Source organism: Lycium barbarum, chromosome 3 (genome assembly GCF_019175385.1).
Source record: "Lycium barbarum isolate Lr01 chromosome 3, ASM1917538v2, whole genome shotgun sequence".
In the NCBI taxonomy this organism is placed as follows: Eukaryota; Viridiplantae; Streptophyta; class Magnoliopsida; order Solanales; family Solanaceae; genus Lycium; species Lycium barbarum.
Window position 1 is genome coordinate 13,557,872 of NC_083339.1, and position 12,757 is coordinate 13,570,628.

At 35.3% G+C, this 12,757-nt stretch overlaps 1 long non-coding RNA gene across 1 annotated transcript; it reads right to left on the minus strand.

The window, feature by feature from the left end:
* Positions 1-10,246: 10,246 nt before the first annotated feature.
* LOC132633744 (uncharacterized) lies at positions 10,247-12,504 on the minus strand. Its single transcript, XR_009579777.1, has 3 exons — positions 12,145-12,504; positions 11,385-11,437; positions 10,247-10,686 (listed from the first exon to the last, which is right to left on the minus strand). It is a non-coding gene; the product is annotated as an uncharacterized LOC132633744 (long non-coding RNA).
* Positions 12,505-12,757: the final 253 nt, after the last annotated feature.

Consider the following 12,757-nt stretch of genomic DNA (forward strand, 5'->3'; position numbering starts at 1 on the left):
GAGATAGTCGGCAATGGTGGATGACCTGAGAATAGAGAAGAAATATAAGTGAGGAAGATGAAATAGAATTTAGGTAAGAAGAAGAAGAGAATTTGAGAGTGATGAAGTAAATATCAGAAATTCACTAACTGATTTGCCTCCAGCTGGGTTTGATATAAGAACCTCTGATAACAGCCCGATGTATTAGGTCCGTTAGATCATGACAGCTTATGAAAGCTGTAACTAATCCCATACGTTCATTTAAGTGCCACATGCCACTCACGTGCTGACTTATTTGTTGACTAAACCCGAACGCAATCGAGAAATTTTATTTTGCGTGAGGCACAAATATTACGTGGCAGACATAAGTTGTGTGAGGATCCTCTCATATTTTGCCAAATGTTCTTCCGGTCCCACTTTTCAGTGAGAGAGAAGAATGTGGGGCACTCCCGTGTGAACCTAAGTCTCCCATCCCCAACACGATTCTCTCTCCTCATATTTTGAACTATGTTCTTCCTTTTCTATTTATTTGTGAGTTTTCATGATATACAAAATAAAAGCAGATCTTATTCTCTTTTTTCCCATAAAATTCTTCTCTGTTGAGGTCAATTTTCTTTTATGTATTTGAGCCTCATGGCTAAATTAATAGCTGACTATCAAGGAATAATTTATGTTGGAAATCATTGATCAAAAATGGGTCTAAAATTGGATTTAAGTGATGAATACGTTTTTGTTTATGGCTGTTTTTTTTTTGTTTCTGGAGATTCACGATAACAAAAAAAATTGAATTATTTGAGTTCTTTCAAGGTTAATGGCGCTCTTTGTTTCTGTTTTTTTTTTTTTCCATTTCTTGAGATTATTTGGCGGATTTAACTTTTAAGTATCTTTGAAGGTTAAGGGTGCATTTTTTCTTCTTTAGATTACTTTTGCCATACATTTATTTTTGTGTTCTATGTCTACAGTTCTTTTTTTTCTTCAACTTTTTTTACAATAGGCTTCGAAAAGCCAGACAATTATCAAATAATAATTTCAAAAATGAAAAAGATCCATAATGCCAAAACCTCCGCATGTACGATAATGTACTAAAACATATACCGGTACTCCCTCCAGATCAAAAAGAGTGTACACTTAGCCCCTTTTTGTTTTAATAAAAAAGGGTGTCTACTTATTAAATCAAAAAAGAATTAATTTTATTTTTCTAGATTTGTCTCTATTAAGTGCTATGTGATTAATTCTCAATAACTATTTAATTAGGGGTAATTTAGTCAAATTACCTCTTTTTGTCTGGGAGTTAATATTTTCTTAAGGGTGTGCAAATAGTTAAGAGCCTGTTTGGATTGGCTTATTTTAGGTGTTTTTAAGCCAAAATAGCTTTGAAGTACTTTTTGTAGTGTTTGGGTAAAATTTTTAAAAAATGTCTTTAAACACTTGTTTTTAAGCCAAATGACAAAAATAAGTCATAAGTTATAATTTGGCTTAAGTCAAAAGTCATAAGCTCATCCAAATTGCTCTAAGTGGACACTCTTATTGATCCGGAGGGAGTATCATTTATCATTGTATTTAGAGGTTCAAAGATACAGAAGATTTTAAAATATATTGGAACTACAAGATTGGTACTTTCTCGTAAGAGAAAATAATAAAAGTATTTAGGAGAAAAAGAATGAAAGAGTCAATCAATGTTAAATTGCCGGAAGTAAAACGAGTTGTGTGAGAAGGAAATATCTTGGAATAAGAGAGAGTATAAAAATAAAATAAAAAATAAAAAAGGATTATGGGGAGAGAGAAATAGTGCTGAAACTTCAGCAATTCTTTTGTTGAAAACTGGGACCCAAAATCCACTTGGCAAAAGATGAGAGCAACCTCATACAACTTATGTCTGTCCAGTAGTCGTGTCTTACACAAAATAAAATTTTCCAACGCAATCCTTTTCTCATTTCAAGCGTCTACTTTCCCAAATCAAACACAACCCTAAACGAATTACCCCTTTTCCTCAATTGGATCGTTACAAATTGATAGAATTATGAAGTATGAGTAGCTTGAACTTTGTGATTCCTCAAGTTTATTAGTGTATGTTCCTTATGGTCGTTCAATTCTTTAGGCTTTAATGGCATACATCCTTTTTTTTTTCCTTCTAATTTCTCATTTTTTAAGAAAACTACGTACTGAAAGATAGGCCATATACTCTTTGTGTTACTTGATGCATGTGTTCTTTGGAGATCACTAGAATTAATTCTGTTCTAAATGTTCTGTGTGGCTATACAAATAATAATAAGAGAAGATAAAGCTTTATTTTCTACGAGGGCTTGCAAGAGAAAAAAAGAAGAGAGATGATGGAGATATTATGTTTGTGGGATTGATGTAAGGACTAGGACCTATCCACAGAGTTTAGGGTATTTCACATTCTATATATATATATATATATATATATATATGGTTTTCCTTCATAATTATGTATCCTTGTCAATATACCTTTCATTGAAATAATAAGAGTGGTGATGATCATAATTTTCTTCCCCTCGAGAGTTTTAAAATTGTATGTTCTTATTTTTGTTATTATTGCTCGAATTGGCGTTGTCTTCATAACAAGAGAATCTGTTGAGAATTTACTTATATCCAAGGTATCTATTCTTTACCGTTGAGGATTATTGAGAAGTTCTTGCATGCATTAAGTTATGGCGCTCCACTGTTAATAAGGTTCTTTACATAAAGGGAAACAATTTTTTTAAAAAATTATTCATACTTGGAAAAGTGGAGGAGGAAAATATGCGTTACAATTATAGCATGGTTGTGCTGGATACTAAAGCCTCATTTGTTTGCAGTTAATATAGGTCTGAATCTAAATGGTCCAGACCTTAGGTTATTAAGTGTGTTTATTTACATTAAGATTTAAGCACTTATTTGGTCTGAATAAGTCTTAATCATTAAGACTTCGAACAAAGTTTTAATATTATTAAGAGACACTTTTGTGTGGATAGTTTTCGTAATGACTCTGTCCACAACCACAAGCCACCGTCGTCAACCACAAGCCACCGTCGTCAACCACTAGCTACTAACAGCAACCACCTCTGTCATCATAACCACCCACTTGCAACCACCACCATTTCCACCTACCACCTCCATCATTATAATTAAATCCACTACCACCGCGCTATCGTCGTCATTGCCGCCACCACCTCCGTTACCACTAGCAACCACTACCACCGCGCCATCGTCGTCATCGCCGCCGCCACCTCGGTTACCACTATCAAACACTACCACCGTTGCGGTCAATCCCTACTACTGAACAGCTCCATCATCACAACTAGCATCGCTCCCAACTACCACCGACACCATTCGTCAACCACCACACATTCTTCAGCTAGCACCACCAACATCGCCAACTACTAATATCAACCAACTCCTCCATCACAACCACCACCACTACTACCAACCACCATCGCGCCAGTCACTACAACACCAACCACCTCACCATCAAAACCATCACCACCACTATTACTAGCTACTTGCACTAACCATCACCACCACTACAAGCCATCTCCACCACCAGTCGGGAACATATATGTTTCATTTTTTCTAATCAACTAATGATTTTATTATACAAAAAGTTTATTTTATTAAAAAATTTATACTTTCTAATTTTTGATCATTTTTATTGTATTGTAGATTTATTATTTTAAAATAAATTAATTATGCACATTCAAATGTTAAAAAGAAATAGTTTTAATTATTCAGTGTTTAGATCTAGAGATATCACCTTAATCATTCAGATACAGATATCTTAATATCTTAATGCAAACAAATGCGGCCCAAGAGTTGCAAAAATGATAGTTCATAATAATTCAAATTATAAGCAATGCATATTACTAGATATGTGTACTCTTTTTCCTTCACTAGAGTTTTCCCACAAGGTTTTTTCTAGTAAGGTTATAAGGAGGCAAGTTATCTATTATCTATGGACATTCAAAGAGGAGTGTTACTCTTCTCCATGATGTAACCCTTCCACTACTTCTCACCATTATAGTTTCAACTATCACAGCCCATAACCTACCCCATGATCTTCCCTATGATCATAAGGGTTAATTCCATATTCATGATACCATTTAATGCTTCTCAATGTATGCCTATAAATAGAGTTATTGAGAATTATATTGGACACACTTGAAAAACGTCTCTTGCTCTCTACATTGGCTTGTCTACTTTCTTGTTTCATATTGTATTTTTGCGTCATTTATAACAAAATTGTAGTAATATGAAATTATTGTTTGAAAATCTAAAATCTAAAATCGAAAAACATAACACAAGTAGGGGTAAATTGGAAAGAAAACAATTAATACCTTCTTTTGATTACGTGAAACCACTTATTTTGGACCAAAATGAAAAGATAAAACCACCGTTTAATATGGACCGGATGATGGAATACTAACCTTTAAGGGCGAAATTCAAATTAAGGTCTAAATTTTCTCAAGGAAATTTTTTTCGTTGTTAGACCTAATCATAAAAGGAATGGACATCGTAAATAATAGTATTATTCAAAACAAATACTCCCTCCAGATAAAAAAAAAAGTGTTCACTTAACCATTTGCACACCCCTTAAGAAAATACTAACTTCTAGACAGAAATAGGTGATTTGACTAAACTGTCCCTAATTAAATAAAAATAACACTATTGAGCATCATGAATATTATTATAAAAATAATCAATTATCATAATTAAAAAGAAGATAGTTATGTCGAAATGCTGTGTCATCAGTCATCCTTACTGATAGCTGAGTTTACAGAATCGCTAAAATAAAATAAAATGATCAACTCAAAGAGAAATTGGAAGATAGATTGTGATGACGTATGAAAATGTAGAGCAACGTAGGAGAAAAGTAGGAAGAGAGATGTTCTTTTGATATATTTATGGATAAAATAGTTGTAGCTATAATTGTGGGATAATCATTATCCATTAAATTTAAATTTTGAAATTTGAACTTGAAAGTTGGAAGAGAGAGAGAGAGAGAGAGATTTAGATGAGTAGGAAATTTAGAGAAAGAGGAGAGTAGGGAATTGTGAGATAATACGGAGAAGAATGAATGGTATTTATAGATTGAAAATAGGGTCAAAGTATAATTTAAGGAACTTGACGGTTAAATAAAGTTGACAACAACTAGATTTTAAAGTATCAAACTTAATAAATTTTAGTATTAGAATGTTTTTTAAAATATAATTAAAATTCGGCGTGGCCCACTAACTAAAACCCGGCCCAGCCCACTTAGCCCACTACGTACCCCTACCCGGGTAGGGGGCTGGACCGGACACCCCTTTACCTCCCCCAACCCGGCCCCCCGTGACCCGCATTTATATGGCCCGGTCCGGCCCGACCCGGCCCACTTGACAGGCATAAAACAAGTAAAGATTGCAAAATTGAGTATGAGAGAGATCACAGGGGTCTAAAGCGGGATCAGAGAACTCACTATCGTGATCGTGACCGTGACCATGACCGTCATCGTGAATATGATCATTCGCTAGAGCCTGGATAATTTAATTAGCTGGACCATGATATTTCAATGTATAATGCCTTTATGCCAACTCTTTATTTGGTTTATGTAACCTTTATGATTTAGTCCTGCTTAAAATTAATTCGGAAGTTATCTTACTTTTATAGTGGGGATTAAAATTGACAGAATTCTGAACTCTGAAGTATGAGTAGCTTGAAATTTGTGATTCCTGAAGTTTATTAGTGTTATATTCCTTATTATTATAGCTAATGGCGAACTACACGAAAGAAGACATTTGGCTTTTTTTTTTTTTTGCCATAGATAGGTTATTGTTACAAAAAGTACTTTTGGCAAAAACATTTTTTTTTGTTGTTGCATAAACTTTTCCCAACGGTTGTTATTGCAATAACGTGCAACAACTTTTTTTTTTAATTGTCAAAAGTACTTTTTGCAACAATAGTCAATATTATATGGCAACAAAATTAAATTTTTGGCAACAAAAAATAGTTCATTTTTAAAAGATTCATCATATATGTCAACAATAAAACTAAGTTGTTGCCAAATATTGACTTTTGCCAACTATATTATTTTTCTTGCCAAAAGTGCTGTTGCAATTTCTATACTTTCTTGTAGTGGCGGAGTCAGCATTTTCACTAAGGAGGTTCAAAATATGTAGAAGTCAACACACGAAGAAGCCGAAGGGGTTCAACATCTACTAAATATACATAGAAAATAATTTTAACTATGTATAAATAGTGTAAGTTTTCTCTGAAGGGGGTTCGGCTGAACCACCTTGGCTATGCCTGGCTCCGCCCCTGATCATAGCTTCAATGACTTAAACCTTTTATCTAATTTCAAAAGAGAGCTATTAACAGATGATCAAAGGCAGATTCAAAATTTAAATTTTATGACGGGTTCGAGATTGAAATTATATTATTTGATTTACAGGGTTTGAAATATATTATGCGTGCATATTCAGTGAATTTTTTAAACACATATAAGGGTTATGAGTATGACACAAAGCTATTGGTTTCAGATGAACCAATACCTTGAGCTCTAAATTCTTCCCCCTTACACATGATCCTTTTTTTTTTTTTTTCTGTTTACTTGATGCGTGTGTTTCATGGAGATCAAAGTTTAGTCAGTTGATCTTCTAGTCTTCATTGTTGCTTTCTCTATGATGTCGATACAACAACATACTCAGTGAAATCCCACAAAGTGAGTTCTAGGGAGGATAGAATGTACACAGATCTTACCTCTACCTTAGTAGAGAGGTTGTTTACCTCTATAATGTGGATATACCTATAAAGTGCTTTAGTAGAAATATTCTAGCACACATATTCTTATTCTAGTTCAATTGAAGGGCGATACATCTGAGGAGATAAAATAAATCACATTTTATCAAAGTTTTTTTTTTTCATGCATGATCTTCAATAAAATTGTGAGATAGACATTCAAAAGATTTCTTCAAGTGATAATTTAGCGGATATGTTCACTAAAAGTCCTTTGGTAGCCAGTTAAGATCTAATGTATTAAATCATGCATAAGTAATATCATGTTTGAGAGCATTCTTTTGTTATGTATAAAATTCAACAAACCTAACACGGCAAAGGGTATCCTGAAATAATTGTGCGTATCCCCATTTGCTTTTTTGAGGATATATAACCCCCCCCCCCCCCCCCCCCATTAGCGTTTTGGTCATATATACCCCCGCGTCTAACGACTCAATTAATGGGGACACGTGGCATGATCTCAACGGCTCCAACCATTTTCTTTTTTATTTAATTAAAATGATGACCCATCCAATTAATTTAATTTTAATATCCAAACTCCCCATCGAATATCCAATATTTGATCCATACCCATATCCAAAATTTGGATCTTTTCTTCCAAAACCAACCAAACGTCTTTTTTCCCATACATTCTTCCCAATCCCAACCCAAAAATCAACAAACCCATATCAATTTCATTCAAATCCAAACATAAAATTAGAAGGAAAAAAAATCATTTTCCTCAAATCACATTTATAGCCCTTATTCTTTCTATTTTCCTGATTTTCTTATATTCTTCAGCTTTGCCGCCTCTTGTGCCTCTCCACAGAGGCGGATCTAGGATTTAAATTTTATGGGTTCAATCTTATGATTTTTAGCATTGAACCCATTATATTTTTAAAGTTAGGGGTTCATATCTACTATTTATTGCAATTTTAATAATTTTGTACACATAAATTTAAGCTCCGCATCGAAAGTTTGGAGTTCCTACCTTGTAGGCTAGATACGCCTCTGCCTCTCCGTATCTTGAATACGAAATGGTGGCTGAAAAAAAAAATAGTGAAAATTTTGTTGGAATCTATTGTTTATTGATAGTTCGTTCTAAAAATTGCGATTAAAGCTTGTCTTAGGTAGCTAGAACGTGAAGAAAGACGCAGAAACTCCATGGACAACCATTAATGAAGCTTCAAGTTCAAGTTTTGAGTTTCCGCAAACGAGCTTTGTTTCAAGTGAATGTTATTGCAAAAGATCGATTACGTCTTGGAGAGTTGATATCTGAAATTTGGGATAATTTGGTGAAGAATTCGGTGGGTTTTTGGATGAATTTCAGCCGCAAATTAGTTGGAGAAGAAGAAGAATTTTAAATTTCAGAAATAGCCACATTTTTTAGAAACAGACCCTTTCTGGTTTAAAACAATTTTTTAATGGTAAATTAGATTAAATAAAAAAGAATATGGTTGGAGCCGTTGAGATCGTGCCACGTGTCCCCATTAAATGGGCCGTTAGACGCGGGGGTATATATGACCAAAACGCTAACGACGGGTGTATGTATCATCGAAAAAGCAAATGGAGGATACGCATAACTATTTCGGGATAGTATAGGGGTATATATGACCCTTTGCCGAACCTAATACGGTATTTGGTTTGCAATTTAGAAACTCGCATAACTAATACAAGTATAAGTTGTGAGGGAATACTGTATATTATTTTATGCAGGATAGCAGATAAAATAAATACATAAATTGTTAAACCCACATAACTAATCCCTGCATAATAATACACTCCATCCTAAACTAATCACTGTATTACTATACCTACATAACTCCAACCAACTACCAAAACGACCCCAAGGCATTACCAATATCAACTTTTGAGAAGCTGAACCACAAGATTGGAATGCGCCACCTTCGAGATGTCAAACAATGTTTGCATCAGGAAGAGTAAAATATGTGTTGTATTCTTTTTCCCTCAACCAAAATTTTATCCCAAATGAGTTTTCCGGATAAGATTTTTGATAAGGCAACACTTACGCCGTATTACAAGATATGTGTATTTTTTTTTTTTTGGGTCAATTGCTCGATTGCCCTTCAAAGGCACTGGTCTTTAATTTTTTGGCCCTCAAATTGGTGGTCTTTAATTTTTGCCCTTCGCTAAAAATTCCTTGGTTTCGTGTTCAAACCCCCGCTCAGTCAATTTTTTTAAAAAAATCACAAGGTAGAACTTGGATTCGCAAGGTGCAAAACTCTACCTCAGGCAGAGTTTCAAACTTTACCTTAAGGGAGAGTTTTGCCTTCACCAGAAGGCAGAACTCTGCCTTCAGATTTTTTTTTTCTTAGTTGGAATATTACAAACCTCTGCCTTAAGGCCTAACTTTTGCGTGAATAGGCCTAATTTTGGGCAAAAGATAGGCCTATTCAGGCAGAAGACAAACTTTTGCCTTAGGGCAAATTTCTGCCTGAATAGCCCTAACTTTGCTCGAATAAGCCTAACTTTGCTACAAACATTTGTCTTGCAATTTTTTTTTAATATTTGATTGAGCGGGGTTCGAGCTCAAAACCCATGAATTTTAGACAAAGGACAAAAATTAAAGGCCAGTGCCTTTGTTAAAGCCCAGCTGATAACCTAAAATAAAGCTCAGACACTAACTTCATGAATCTATTCTAACCTAGTCTCTTACTGACGTCGGCACTCAAACAAGTTCAATGCGATTCCTCCGTTCATGTTTAACTTGACACATCCCTTAAAAAATAATAATTAAATGATAATTTTACTATATATCATTCAAAATTATATAAGTCACCTAATGTTGGGAAATGAATTGGAAACAAATAAAGATAAATTAGATATAAAATGGTAATTACCTCTTGATTTCTTTTAAACTAGACAAATTAAAATGAATATCTAATTTTAATATAATGAACGGATAAAAGTAGACGGATAGTTTACTTAAGATTCCCGATAAAGGGAGGACCAAGTCTAATTTACTTGCAAATTTCTAGCAGTAGGATCATGGAGTTTGACGTGTGGTCCTTTCGTTATATGGTATTAAATTCTTGCCACTTGCCGAAATTATTTTCAGACCTTGTCCTACAAAAGGGTCAACCACGTGTTTCTCTTCTTGTATTATTACTACATTTTTTTACTATATCTGTTGAGGCCTAAGGGATTAGTATCAATGATCAAACACATCGATCCTAAATTTATTGAAGTTCAAAAGCATATTATTATTTCAAATGAGGAAATCCAAAAAGATATTTGTCTTCCCTAATTCTGGTGCTCCATGTACAATCAAACCTCTTTATAATAACAATGTTTATTTAAAAATTTCAAATTGCTATAGTGAGGTGCTATTATGTATATGTCACGATCCAACCCCGTGGGCCATGACTAGTGCCCGAGCTGGACACTCGTATACGTACCGGTTAAATATAGACAAACTGATTCTTAAGAACAATATGGAAACTTGCAAAAGAACCCCAAAGGTTCATAACGTCATCATATATATGTATCCAGATAACCTGTCTCCTGAGGAGTCATAACTAATCAAAATATAATATGTTACGCAAGCCGACAAGGCTGCCATTACATGTCAATATGATACGCAAGCCGACAAGGCTGCCACGACATATCAATACCATACACAAGCCGACAAGGCTGCCATTACATGTCAATATGATACGCAAGCCGACAAGGCTGCCACTACAGACGAACATATCCAAAGCACATCGTATAGACACAGCTGAACAAACTTATACACAACCCACACATATGTCTACAGACCTCTAAGAGTATCGATAGTGAATTATGACGGGACAGGGCCCCGCCGTACCCCTGGATAAACATATATATACATCAAAAGATCTGTACCAAAAGTCTGGGCTCCGGAACAATGGAGCTCTTCCAAGACAACTGAGTAGAAGTCCTAAGCTGGAAGATCACCAAACCTGGTATCCGTACCTGCGGGCATGAAACGCAGCCCCCGAAGAAAGGGGGTCAGTACGAGATATGTACTGAGTATATAAAGCATGAAATACAATAAAGAGGATCATGACTGAAATAGAGATTACAGGAGACAAGTATGACATTCAAAATACCAATACACTTGCCTTATGAAATGTAAATCATGCATATCAATATCATATATCATACCCGGCCCATTACGGGACTCGATGAATAAAGTCATCACATACCATCCTTGGCGCCATAATCACATCATCATATCATCATATCATATATATATATACCGTACCCGACCCTCTAGTGAGGGACTCGGTGAGCAATGCAGTGACACTGTGCACGAGAACATACCTGGCCCGGGACTCGGTGAAAGATATAATAACAACATGCACGAGCAGAGTAGTGAGTAACCATATGCAAATCAAATCATCATCTGAGACTCGATAGGATAGACAGAATGAACTAACACTTGAATATCAACGAAGGCAGTCATGTCAAGTATCCCTCGAACGACATTATGAATTATGTCAAATGGAACTTCAGGAGTCATAGACACATATCGAGACAATATGAAACAACTTATGGAAACCAAGAACATTAACCATCCTAGCGTCTCTAAGAATAGAAACTTATACATTCGTCGTTTGTTCGTTTCATATGAATCATGCCAAAAAGAAAGAAGGGTTAGCTTTACATACCTTTAACGCTTATCCGTGATACGATACGTATACGCTGTCTGAAGTGTCTCAACCTATATTAAGACGTCAAGACTATGGTTAAGCTACGGAAAGGCATAAAACGTACTTCAACGGTAGTAGCTTATTTCTAAACAATTGGGCAGCACTTCCCCTATATTGTTCACTTCCCTTTCTTTCAAGCCAACTATAAAACGACCAAGTCAACATCAACAACCACACGTTCAAATACTATATTAAGACTAGCTAAGACATGATCCATGAATACTCCGAACAGCCCACATAACATTCCAATCAGCCCACGCGTTACAACATTCAATAATCGCTAACATAACGGCTACGACATATTCAAGTTACTCCTAATAATCTACAGCCACCATACTTCATCGAAATGACTTTATAATAGTTCAACAATTACCATAACCCAACACATAATCTTAATTACACTTAGTCCTCCAATTCAACACCAACAACAACACGTCCCAAACAACCCCTAAAACAAATACAACTTCCACTTAAAATATCAAATCCTTCCATTTTCATTATGTAATCAATGACAACAATAACAACAACGCTAATTAAAATTAACCCATCATTTCTAAATTAAAACAGCCCCCCCTCCCCCCCCCCCCCCCCCCCCCCCCCCACGGCCCAAACCAAACCTCAACATCAACATACCATTTCTTACATCCAATTCCACATTTACCAATATATACAAAGTCCAAACCACCTCTAAAACATGCAAGAGAGAATTAAATCTTACCTTAACAAGCTTGGCTCCTTAACGTTGCTGAAATCTGTAGCTTCAAATAACAAATGTTCTTGCTGCCCCCAATGGATTAATTCACGTGACTAATCACCTTGGAATGTTTAAATCACCTTAGAACTTAAGCTTTTATTAACAAGAACTTGGACTCCCTCAAGATCAACCATGGTCGTGAGTTGCCATGGCTGTTGTAATCTTTATATTTTTTTTTCTCTAATTGGACTTGAAATTCATCAACTCAATTGTGTAGAAGGTGGGGGAGGAGCTGGCCGTGAGCTTCACTAGGTGGCTGCCATGGCTGGCCGTGACTCTCTCTCTCTCTCTCTCTAGCTTAGGAGCCCTTCTCTCTTAATTTACTTTGGTGAAGACTTATGAATGAAGTATATGAAATATGAATCATCTTATGGCTATTTATATGTAAGCTACCATGTTGACAAGTGTTCAACCCTTATGACATGTGTCCTACTTAATTCAACACCAATCAGATTCAGCCATGTCTTGTGGGGCCCACTTAGTGGTCTATTTAGCTTAATTAATCTTAATTAATTACTAATCCCCACTTAATAATCTAATCATGGTTAATTAATCCCCAATCTTCATTAATGTTTCC